This window comes from Schistocerca serialis, chromosome 4 (assembly GCF_023864345.2).
Source record: "Schistocerca serialis cubense isolate TAMUIC-IGC-003099 chromosome 4, iqSchSeri2.2, whole genome shotgun sequence".
NCBI lineage: Eukaryota > Metazoa > Arthropoda > Insecta > Orthoptera > Acrididae > Schistocerca > Schistocerca serialis.
The window spans coordinates 412,521,772-412,534,428 of NC_064641.1; the positions used below are offsets into that span (position 1 = coordinate 412,521,772).

At 36.5% G+C, this 12,657-nt stretch overlaps 1 long non-coding RNA gene across 2 annotated transcripts in view; it reads right to left on the reverse strand.

Annotated features, from left to right (window-relative positions):
* Positions 1-12,169, reverse strand: part of LOC126474962 (uncharacterized) — a 69,299-nt gene extending 57,130 nt beyond the window's left edge. Inside the window, exon 1 of one of the 2 annotated variants that reach the window (XR_007586613.1) lies at positions 12,026-12,169. This is a non-coding gene — a long non-coding RNA (uncharacterized LOC126474962). Of the gene's footprint in view, positions 1-11,490; positions 11,786-12,025 lie in introns of those variants that run through there. The other variant, XR_007586612.1, reaches the window with a different exon arrangement.
* Between the last annotated feature and the right edge of the window lie 488 nt (positions 12,170-12,657).

Here is a 12,657-nt window from a genome sequence, read left to right on the forward strand (position 1 = left end):
AGCATCCTTTTCCTTGCACAATCACTTTTACAATTAATATTGAAGTCACCACATATAACTAACTTTTTGTATTTCCTATAAAGTGAACCAAGAACCTCCTCTAGCTTTAGCAAAAATGTTGTGAAATTGGAGTCTGGGGATCTATAAATAACAACAGTGAGAAGTTTAGCTCCTCTAAATTTAACCACACCTGCACAACATTCAAACACCTTTTCAGTGCAGTACTTTTAAACATCAATTGACTCAAATGGGATGCCATTTTTCACATACATGGCTACTCCCCCACACTGCAAAGAGCTCCTAGAAAAGCTGCCAGCCAACCTGTATCCTGGTAAAGGAAGCCTCTGAATCTCTGAATTATCTCCTTATTTAAGAAGTGTTCAGATATACCAATAATTTCAGAGTCAACATCTATAAGCAATTCACTAACTTTATCTCTAATCTTCTTCTTCATGTGCCGTCTCCTCTAAGAAGGTTGGCTGTCATCATGGCAATTTCTGATCTTGATTTGGCTGATCTAAGGAGTTCTGACGTTGAACAGTTGTACCAATTTTTTAAATTGTCAATCCAGGATGTCCGTCTTCTACCCCTCGTTCTCTTCCCACAAATTTTCCCTTCTAGTATTATTTGCAATATTTTGTAATTTACTCCCCTAATAACATGGCCTAAATATTGTAGCTTCCTTACTTTAATAGTTTTAATTAATTCTTTTTCCTTTCCCATTCTTCTTAGGACATCTTGATTAGTAATCCTCGACACCCAACTAATTCAAAGTATTCTTCTATATGCCCACATTTCAAAAGCTTCTAAACTGTTCATGTCCTTCTTTTTCAATGTCCACGCTTCCATTCCGTATAATAATTTTGAGAATACATAGCATCTTAGCAACCTCATTTTTGTGTTTAAACAAATGTCTCTCGAACAGAATGCATTTTTCATCTTATTAAAGATACTTCTGGCCTGTCCTATTCTCGATTTAATTTCTTCTGAGCTTTCAATCTCCTCATTTACAATTGTTCCGAGATATTTAAACTTACGTACTTGATCGACTCTTTCCCTATTGATTGTAAGATTTTCTTGTTGGTGTGTTTTAGATATCACCATGAACTTAGTCTTGCTTACGTTAAGAGTCAAGCCAAATTCTTCACTTTTTTCTGCGACTTTGTCAAAAAGTAATTGTAGATCTTTGAGGTTTCCAGCTAGTAGTGCAGTGTCATCAGCAAACCTAACATTGTTAATGTTTAGCCCATTCACTTTAATGCCAGCTATTTCATCTGATAGAGCTGCCTGGATTATGTCCTCTGAATACATATTAAACAATAAGGGTGAGAGAACGCAACCTTGTCTCACACCCCTCTTTATTTCTATATCATTCGATAACTCATTTTCTACCTTCACGGTTGCGGTTTGATTGTAGTGGAGGTTATATATAATGCGGATGTCTTTCTAATCAAGTGTTTTCTTTTCTAACAATTCTATGAGATGATCATGACGAACTTTGTCAAATGCTTTATTATAATCCAGGAAGCACACATATAGTGGCTGGTTAACCTCCATACATCGTTGCGCTAATATGTTAAAAGCAAACAATGCTTCTCTTGTACCGAGGGAACTTCTAAAACCGAATTGTGTTTCACTTATACCTTCTTCTACTTTTTTGTATATTCGTTGGTGTATAACTTTTAGAAATATCTTTAAGGTGTGACTCATTAAGCTTATTGTACGGTGATCATTACAAGTTTTGGCATTAGCCTTTTTGGGTAATGTAACAAAGGTAGATGTCAACCAATCCCTAGGAATAATTCCCGAATTATAAATATCATTAAACAATTGTACAAATATATCTATATGGTCTATTCCTATGAGTTTCAGGATGTCATTTGGTATCTTATCCGGTCCAGGGGCTTTTCCTGTCTTTGATTTGTTGATAACATGTAATCTTTCTTCTTTCGATATGCTTGGTCCTCGTTCTCCGATCACGTTATCATAAAATTTTTGATCTTTTCTTGTATCTTCAAATAGTTCTTTGACATATTCTGTCCACCTGTCCAGTTTACCTTTAACATCAGGAATTATTTTGTCATTTTTATCTAACAATAAACTTGTACTTTTTTTTTTATTAAGTCCAGCTAAATCTTTAACTTTTTTGTGTAAGTTGAAACTATCATGTCTTGTTTCATAACTCTCAATTTCAGAGCATTGTTCCTTGTACCATTCTTCTTTTGCTCGCCGTGTTTCTTTTCGTATTTCTGCATGTAATCTTTTATACTCACTTTCATCTCTATTTTTAAGTATTCTTCTTTGTTCCATCAATTGTAATATCTTCTCTGTCATCCACTTCTTTGTCATGTTGTCGTGTTTGGTCGCCATTGTGTTTTTACATGCATTATTTAATGTGTCTTTTATAAGTTCCCATTTGCCATCAATGTCTTCTGTTTGATTATTCTTTATCCTAACTAATTCCTTATTAATCTCTTCAGAAGTCTTTTGTTTAGTCAAGGGGTCTCTTAGAATAGTTGTATTTATATAGTCCTTCTTTTGTTTCTTTTGTATGGCTTTCAGTTTCACATGGAACTTTGCTACTAAAAGGTTATGACCAGAAAATATATCAGCTCCTGGATATGTTTTCACACCATGAATAGAATTTTTGTACCTCTTGTTTATAAGTATGAAATCAATTTGATTTCTGCAAACTTATTCATTACAGTCTCTTGGTGATTTCCAAGTATAAAGTCTTCGTTTAGGGAGTTTAAAAAATGTGTTTGTAATAGACAGATTGTTTTCCTGGCAAAATTGTGACAGCAAATCTCCTCTTTCATTTCTTGTTCCTAAACCAAAAGGTCCAATAAGATCACCTTCACTTCCTTCACCTATTTTGGCATTAAAATCTCCCATGATGATAATAATGTCTCTGCTTTTTGATGTTCCTATTGCTTGTGTTAATTCTTCATAAAATTTTCCTATTTCTTCTTGGTCTTTGTCGGCTGTTGGAGCATAGATTTGGATTAAATTAATATTTGTTTGTTTCGTTTGTAAATGTAGACTGATTACTCTATCTGAGATTGGTAAAATGCTTTTGACAGATTTACTAGCATACTCATCTAAAATTATTCCTACCCCATTCCTGTGCTGGCTATCAGAATTTCCTGAGTAATATACTTTCATGTTGTCAATGGTCATTTCTCCTGAGTCAGGCCATCTTGTTTCACTTACACCCAAAATGTTAATTTTTAGGCGTTTCATTTCTTGTATAACATTATTTACTTTGCCTTGTTGGTATAATGATCTTACATTCCAAGTTGCTATTGTTGCATTATTTTTGTATTTACTTGTGGCATTGTTCAAGGCTCTCCCCCCCGGAGATCCGAGTGGGGGAGTTGAAACTCCGGATAATTTGACATTGAACCCTGCCATGATGAGTTTTCCTGGGGATATCCATTGGATCTTTAATGCTGTGGTTTCCCGTTGCCTTCAGCATCCTATGCCATTGACCACCCTTGGTGATTCTTCCGTCTTTAGGAGTGATTTCTCACTCCAAGGACAAGAGGGTGCCCTTGCTCTACCAGCTCATCCGCCCTCTAGAAGGTCGTTGACTTAGTAGAGGGTTCTCCTTATCCCGGGAGAAACTCGGTCCCCAGAGCCTCGTTAGCGTAGCAGGGGATACCAGGTGCCGGAGAGGTTGACATTTGTGTGGGAGAGGCTATTGGTGACGCATCCCACACCTTACCCCCCTTATCTCTAATACCTTGTATATTATCTCTAATACCTTGTATATTTTGATGAAATATACTAATTCCCTCATTACTCGGATACCTAAGCTTTGTTGAAAGTGGTTCCTTTGTTAGAGAGACTTTCCTTAAGCAGAAATAGCTAACAGCTGACTTCAATCTAAAAATGTGTAGCTCTAACACCCACTACTACAGGAATTTTCCCATGAGCGATCCCACCACCCCACCTATGCTGTCACCTATAAGCTTTGTCAACCTCCCCTTCCCATACCTGTTGAGGTGCAGGCCATGTCTAGTGAAACCCATCCTGCTGATAGACTTCACCAACACCACTGAAATGTGACCCATGCCTTCTGTCATCGGCACACCCCCAAGTCTCATGTTATTACGCCTGACGGCTGTATTGAGATGAGGCTGATCGTGACGCTGAAACAGTTCCATGAAATGCACATTCGTGTTGCCAGTCTGAGTGGCTATCTTTTCCAGGTCACCATCTATGTCATACTCCCCATCCCTATCAATACTATTACCAGCCCCACCAACAATCACTACCTGATCCTCATTAGTAAAATCCCTACAAAACCCCCCTATGTTAACAGTCACCTGAGCCAATCCTGCATTAGGCTTCACAATGCTGGTGACCTGTTACTCACTCCCCAACACTTCCTGCAACTGCTGGCCTACACCTCTGCCATGAGAACTGTGTCATTCCATGTTAAAGAGACTTTGTGACAAAAAAATTGAAATGACAATATTTCAAATATAATCTTAAAAATTCCATGTTAAAAGTACATTTGTTCATTGCAAAATAATCATGACTATGAAAAAATTAAATTTCTACCTTCACTAAGTGTTTAAGGTGCACTACTCTATGGCACCACAGAGAGGTATGTTTTATGCTATTTCCAGATGAGTATTAGTTGTGTTATCTGTGGCTGATTGTTCTATTGTTGCATAGAATATTGAAGTCAACATTGTTATAGCTCACAATAATTCATTTTGTTGAGCTAAGCTAATTGCATTTCTTTATTTTGTTAGTTTTATAATATATGTGCAGCTTCTAACACCCGTAACAAAAAAGATACATGGCATTTTGAAGTCTTATTTAACACTCTTAGAGCTGTTACGGGTGTTACTAATTTTTGTTTCGGGTGTTACTTAACACATGTGTAACACCCGTAACTTGAATTGGAAGGTTAATGCCACCTTCATCTTTAGTAGGCCTAGGCCCTACATTTAAATTATAACCAAAGGGTATTATTATGAATGGAAAAAGTTTTTTAACTATGTTTATTACATATGAAAACAGTTTTAAGCTTGAAAACAAAAATTTTTATTCCTCTGCATACACTTGTTTAAGCACTGCATCTACATTATAAAAGTTAATTGGGGCGTTAACCTGAATCAACTGATGTTCTCCTAAAAAGTTAATTAAGCCCAAAATTCTTTAGGTTATATATAGTTTATGTTTTCCATTCTAACTTTCTCAAGGACAACAATATTGCTAACCTCAATTTTAAATTTTATATAGGCCCAGTAAACTGCTTATTGAGGCAAATTCTAGTCATTCATAAGAGCCTACAATTTCATAAGCATACTTGAGTCTTTGAGCAAAGCTGTTCCAAGCAATCACAAGGAATTATTGAACGAATTAAGTTGTAATTCACAGAACAAAGACTTGTGTTTTTGGGTCATGCCAGGAATGTCAAATTAAATTGAGCAAATTTATCCCAGAAGGCTTTGACGTAACTAAAAAGATTGTCTGGCAGCAATGGGAAAATGATGCGAAACATCATCCTTGTCTTAGTGAACATTCAGGGAGCTGCGATGATGCCTGGTTGACAAATTGCCGCAGTTTAAAAAACATTGCTACGTGAAGATAAAGCAGAGTGATTTCATCAAAGGAAAGAAAAACAGCCTTGACACTGAAGAATGTGTTCTTCAAATGGACTTTGGAGAGAATTATGCTCTAATTTCACAAGATGAGGTACAGAGTGCACACTGGGCACATTCACAAGTAACTATTTGCACTTTCTGCATTTAGTTTGCAAACCATGAAGTCAGGTCCTATGCAGTCATCAGTAATGACCTTTCACACACAAAATATTTTGTGTGGACTTCTCTTAAAACTGTTATAACGGACATTAAAAAAGCGTTTCCTAAAGTTAAAAGAGTTTTTATATTTTCTGACAACTGTGCTGGGCAGTTCAAAAATAAATATACTTTGTCCAATCTATGTTATTTTGAGAGAGACTTTGGATTGACAGTTGAGTGGAATTTTGTTGCCAATTCACATGGTAAAGGAGCCATGGATGGCATTGGAGGTGCACTGAAGAGGAGCGTGTGGACAGCTGTTAGATCTAGGAAAGTTATTATTAACAACGCAGTTGACTTTTATGACTACACTCTGATGAGTTTTTCTAAAATTAAGGTACTATGGGTTGATAAGATAACAGTAGAGCATAACATTCCTGTTGTTGTTGTGGTCTTCAATCCTGAGACTGGTTTGATGCAGCTCTCCATGCTACCCTATCCTGTGCAAGCTTCTTCATCTCCCAGTACTTACTGCAACCCACATCCTTCTGAATCTGCTTAGTGTATTCATCTCTTGGTCTCCCTTTACGATTTTTACCCTCCACGCTGCCCTCCAAACATTCCTATTTTGGATGAAAGGTGGAAAAATTTACAAGCAATTCCTCAAATCCAGGGCTGCCATCACTTTCGGCCTTGTAACACAACTGATTTGCTGGTTTCAGAAACAACAGAGCCATTAATGACAAGGGTGTCACTATTTAGCACTGAGGAGGCCAAAGTTAAAACATTACATGCAAAACATGCATAAACTTCTATAAAGTGTGCAGTTCTGATGATTCTGATCTAGAGACTGTTTCACTATCTGAATCACAAGACAATATTGGAAGTGCTTGTGAGTTAAACCTAACTAATAAAATTGGAAAGTCTGATTTAAAATTTGGGTTAGTTGTCTTGGCTGACATTCCAAGTGACAAAAAGAAGCCAACCCTATCCAAAACTCAATACCGATACTTGGGAATCTGCCAAAGTGAGGTTGATGAAGAGGAGGATGTGAAAATAATGTTTCTGAAGTCAGTAGGAAAAGGTAAAACACTTATTAAACTAGATGAAACTGATGTTTGTTTTTTGAAATTCAGTCAAGTACTATCTAAGGTAACAACACCAGAAATCAAACAACAAGGTAACCATTTGTACTAAGAGTTCAATTTTGAGTTGGATGTTGCGGAGAAAGATTATTAAATGAAGTTTTTAAACCAATGAATAATAAGAAAACATTTTTGTCATAAATTTATTAGGCCTACAAAATGAGGTAAATGTTATGTAAGTAACAATATCTTGGCCTAGTTGTACTATAAAATTGTAACAAAATTTTTTGTGTAATAAATAGCTTTATTCTTCAAATATGTTTCCTTAAGTACATACTTTTATTCCAAATAAACTACAATACTTCTTTTCTTTTTATGCAATTGTAAGAGGTAAATTTATTCCTTCAAGAATCAAATCTGATGCATCTATGTAACACCCGTAACATTTAATGTAACACCCGTAACAGCAAAAAATATATATATACTAAGTTATGATGTCCAAAAAAATAAAAATTTATATTTCAAAATAAAATTTGGGGCAATACCTCTTAACAGGTATTACTTTTGAATGCATTATGGGAACAGCAGTGATCAATAAAATTGTAAATAATTACTATTAAAAACAGTCTTGATCACAATTTATTTTATAAGGTGACCGGTTTCGACCACTGCTGTGGTCATCTGCAGACCATTGAGTGGAAACCCCTTTCTGTTGGAGAATCACAACTGAGTTGTGATTCTCCAACAGAAAGGGGTTTCCACTCAATGGTCTGAAGATGACCACAGCAGTGGTCGAAACCGGTCACCTTATAAAATAAATTGTGATCAAGACTGTTTTTAATAGTAATTATTTACCTCTTAACAGGTGTTTTACAAGAATAAAAGCTTCATCACGTTTGCAGGAATTAGAGAATTCCCTAACTCATAACAGGGGCCAGGTCTACTTTTGGTAACACCCGTAACACTACTTTTTTGATTAATAACCAGGAGAACAATAAAACAATTCCAGTATCAACATTTCTAAGATGAAATATAATGCAAGCCTTAAAAGTTTTCAATATTAAATTCAATAAATATTTTTCCTTACATTATTTTTCCTGATTTTAAGGTGTGTACATGTAACACCCGTAACTGTGGAAGTGCCTAACAGCAGAACCTTCTTCTTTCTCTTCGACTTTGCAACTGCCCTAGTCACCGTAACAGCTGAGGTCTGCTGCGTACTTCCTACACCTACAGCTACTAGACATTCCTCTCCACTAGACTCTGACAGTTGGTCATATCTATTGCAAACACCAATAGTAAAACTATCTGAAAATCTCCTTCTCCTAGCAGATCTCTTGCCAACAGCCAGCTCCCATTTCCCAACCTCCTTCTCCCTCCTCATCCTATCTAGCTCCTCCTGTGTGTTTTTCAACTGCACCTGGAGGGCACAGATCTTACGCTCCTGCTCCTCTATCAACTTACTCTTGCTACATAACCTGCAGTTCCAGGAGAGGATCTCACCAGAATGCCCACCGGCTTCCCCACTGCATTCCCCCCAGTGAAAATACTTCGAGCAAGTCACACCCCAATCCACTACTCACGAACCCACGGCAAAGCCCACACTTCTCACTCATGGTAAAATTTTACAGTTATTGAGACAAGAATACTACTTTATCCAAGTTTCGCTACTGCAATAAGAAGTTTAAAAACTGACTACAATAACCACAAACTTACTCTACAAGGGAAGTAACTAGTATTATTAATAGTATTAATCAACAACAAATGAGAATACCACAAAAGACTAACACAGAAAGAAAATCAAACGTCTAATGACACAGAAACGAAACTGAAAACAGTTCCCAAAAAGTTCTTCTGAAATTATTTCATCAGAAAACACCAGTTGAAGACTACTAAAGTTCTTAAATAAACTACTATACACAAACAATTAATTAGTACTTAGCTTTCGATGCACCGCTACAGCTGCAACTGGTCAGTGCGGAATGTAAACACAGGTAAGAGGTTAAGTTGCTCGATACAAAACACTCACAAATATCAGGTCACAACACAAGAAAGGCAGAGGTAAATGAAAAAACCACTAATAAGTAACTTATATAAGCCTAGTAAGTATTATCACGAAAAACCATTAAAATATGTATCTGAAACCTAAAAATATATAAAAACTTAGAGAGCAATCTCACATGCCGTCATGTGCTTATGACATCACACCAAAGTTGCTCAGGAACTGATTGTTAAATACTGTACATATATCTGACATATCAGCAACAGAAATATTTTTACTACAAACTGACTTTATATCGTCAACCTTGTGCTGCTGACGAGATACTTCCTTCTCAACTAACCATCTGATTTTAATTTTATCCTGTGAATTAGCTATTCTATTTGCATACCACATACTTTTTGCCTTTCTAATAATATTTTTAAGCACCTTACAGTGCTGTTTGCAATGGGCTACTGTAGCTTGATTGTGACTACTTCTAACATTTTGATATAATTCCCAATTTACGCTACATGATATCCTTATCCCATTAGTCAACCACCCAGGCTGCCTTTTACTGCTAGTATCCCATTTAGAATGTTCTAATGGAAAACAACTCTTAAAGAGCATGAGAAATGTGCTAATGAAAGCATTACATTTGTCACCTATGTTACCAGCACTATAAGAACATCTTGCCACTCTTGTTCCTTAACAAGGTTTAATAAACTCCATATTGTCATACGATTAGCTCTCTTACTTAGTTTGTAATTATATGCGACATTTGTTCAGGTACAAAACCCTTTTAGTGTCAAAATTGGTGCATCATCTAATAATGAAGAATCAATAAAAATATTATCTACAGCTGTGATACTGTTCCCCTGCACCCTAGATGAAAAAACACAGTCTGCCTCCGATCATATGAGTTTAGGAGATCTAACAACATCCTTTTTCTTGCACAATCATAAACAAAATTAACATTGAAGTCACAACCTTTTTCTTGCACAATCATAAACAAAATTAATATTGAAGTCACAACATATAACTAATTTTTGGTACTTACTATAAACTGAACCAAGAACCCGAGTGATCCTACCATCACTCACTACATTGTCACCTACAAGCTTTGCCAGTCTCCCCTTCCCATACCTTTTGATGTGCGGGCCGTGCCTAGTAAAACCTAATCTATTGACAGACTCAACTGGCACCACTGCAATGCGTCCTATGCCCTCTGCCATCAGTGTCTTTTCCAGCTCCATGTTAACACATCTGACAGTCACATTAAGATGGAATCATTCAGTGGCTGAAACATTTGCGTGAAGAGCACATTAGTGCCACCAGTTTGAGTAGCTATCTTTATCAGGTCACCACCTACATCATATTCCCGTCCCTATCAAGACTATTCCCTTATCCACCCATAATCACTATCTGATCCTCTTTCACAAAATTCCTACATAACTTCCCTATGCAGCTGCCTGAGCCAACTCTGCACTAGGCTTCACAAAGCTGGTGACCTGGTACTTCCTCACCAACACTTCCTGCAACTACTGGCCAACACCTCTACCATGTGAACTACCTAGCAGCAGAACCTCCTTCTTTCTGTTAGGCTTTGCAACTAACTTAGGCCTCCTAACTGCTGCATGTTTCCTACACCTACAAGAGGCTCCTCTCCACTCACCTCAGGCAGTTGGTCAAATCTATCACATATACACAAAGTACAACTATCTGAATACTTCCTCCTAGCTGCCTCCTTGCCAACTGCCATTTCCCATTTCCCAGCACCCTTCACACTCCCGAATCTATTTAGATCCTCCTTCGCACATTGTAACTGCACCAGAAGGGCACAGATATTACGCTTCAGCTCCTCTATCAATTTATTTCTACTACAGACTTTGCATTCCCAGAAGAATATGTTTCTAGATTGCCCATTAGCTTCCCAACTGCATTCCCCACAGTGAAAATACTTTGAACAAATGCCACACTGTATTCCCACTACTCACAAACCTATGACAGCCCACACTTCTCAATCAACGTAAAATTTTACAAATACTGAAAAAACTAAATGTCTATGTTACATAAGTTTAATTACAACTATAGAATTATTTAAAGAACTAACAATAATGGTCTCTAAATTCTCTCTCTACTAAGAAAGCAACAACTTTTATTCATACTGCTAAATCACAACTAATACCAATAACAGCAAGACTTCACACAATTTCTTTGCTAAAAGTAAAAATTCAAGTGGCAACTGGAACACTCAACAAAGTTAAAACAGCGAACGAAAATTTTACTGAGATATTTCACTATAAACAATAACAAACATCAGCTAAAAATTAGCACTATAAATTTACTAAACGACTTCAACACACAGAAAGTTCTAAAAAACACAGTGAGCGAAGGTTTCCAAAATTTTATTAAACCATTATTTCACCAGAAAAACAGCACGAGACACAGTTGAAAACTACTAAATTTAATAACTGTATAACAGTGCACAAACAACTTTGTCAGAACTTGAGAACAGCTAAAGCTGCAACTGCGAGCCACGAAATGTAAACACAGTGCTAATATTTGCTGAATGATTTAAAACTACTAAAATTAATATTCGAATACAGTGCACAAACAACTCTGACAGTTCTTAACTTCACAACTGCTATAGCTTGTAACGTACCCTCTCTGTTATGATATTGTTGTTTTGTGTTATTGTAGTTGTAGAGATATGAAATTATTGTAGTGGTTTGCTTAGTCACTCGTACTTAGGAATTTTTGACATAAAATGGAGCCTGAAACTTGCGTAATAAATAATCCGCGTGAGGTGCGATTTGCGGCATAAACAAAAACTAATTACGGAGATGCAATCCACTGAATATTAACAGAAAAGCTTTAGAACAATGCGCACGACTGACGTACATTTGCGTGCGAGTGGTTGCGATCTGATGAGAAAGATCTATCTTAATTTTTTTTTTTTCGTAAAATAATTACGTCGTAACACACTCGGAGATCAGGGTAGAGGCACGTACGTTCTATCATTCCCCGTGGCCTGGGTAAAAGAATTGCAATTATTTAAATTTAAAAATATTTATTTTTCTATCGGACTCCTATTTTTATACGAAAAGGAAGATTGCAGGTTCTAAATGTCTCGGCAAAAACACATCGGAATTAATCTTAGCGGCCACCAAAGGAAAGTAGTGAGCACAATCACCTACCTCTATTGTTGAGCAACGCTGTCGTGAAGATCGTCGCCTCCATCTAAAATTCGCCTTCTCGAATTAACAGAATAATTTGTACTCCATTGGTATGGGATTTAGGCTTGATCTTGACAGAAATCATGAAACACATTTTTCATCATTTAACACACACATAGACATGAAATTATACAGTACATCTTTACGCCAGCACATCAGAACAAAAAGTAGTTAATACTAGAAGTAATAAATGTATCTCGAAATTAGTCCTTTGTCTATCAAGGATAAAACAGTTTTTCAGAGTATTTCTCTGCTATAACAGTCGAACAAATTTTCTTCTTGTATCTTTGAGATTAAACTACAACATTTTTTAGCTCCTTTTCAAACTGCAACTGCACGCCACAAAATGTAAGCACACTGCTGAGGTGTGAGACTTGGCTGAACAATGGCGAATCTCTATATCTATCTAATAATGGAGTGTTAAGGCAGCGGTAATAGATGTAGCTGCATGGAGTAATAGGTCTACAACAGATATTGCTCAAGCAGTCAAAACACCACCACAAAAGCTTAATAGCATTAACAAAAACTCCAAACTATTATTTGCAATTCTGTCAAGATGCATAGAGAAAGATCCTTTACTTGTAGTGACTGGT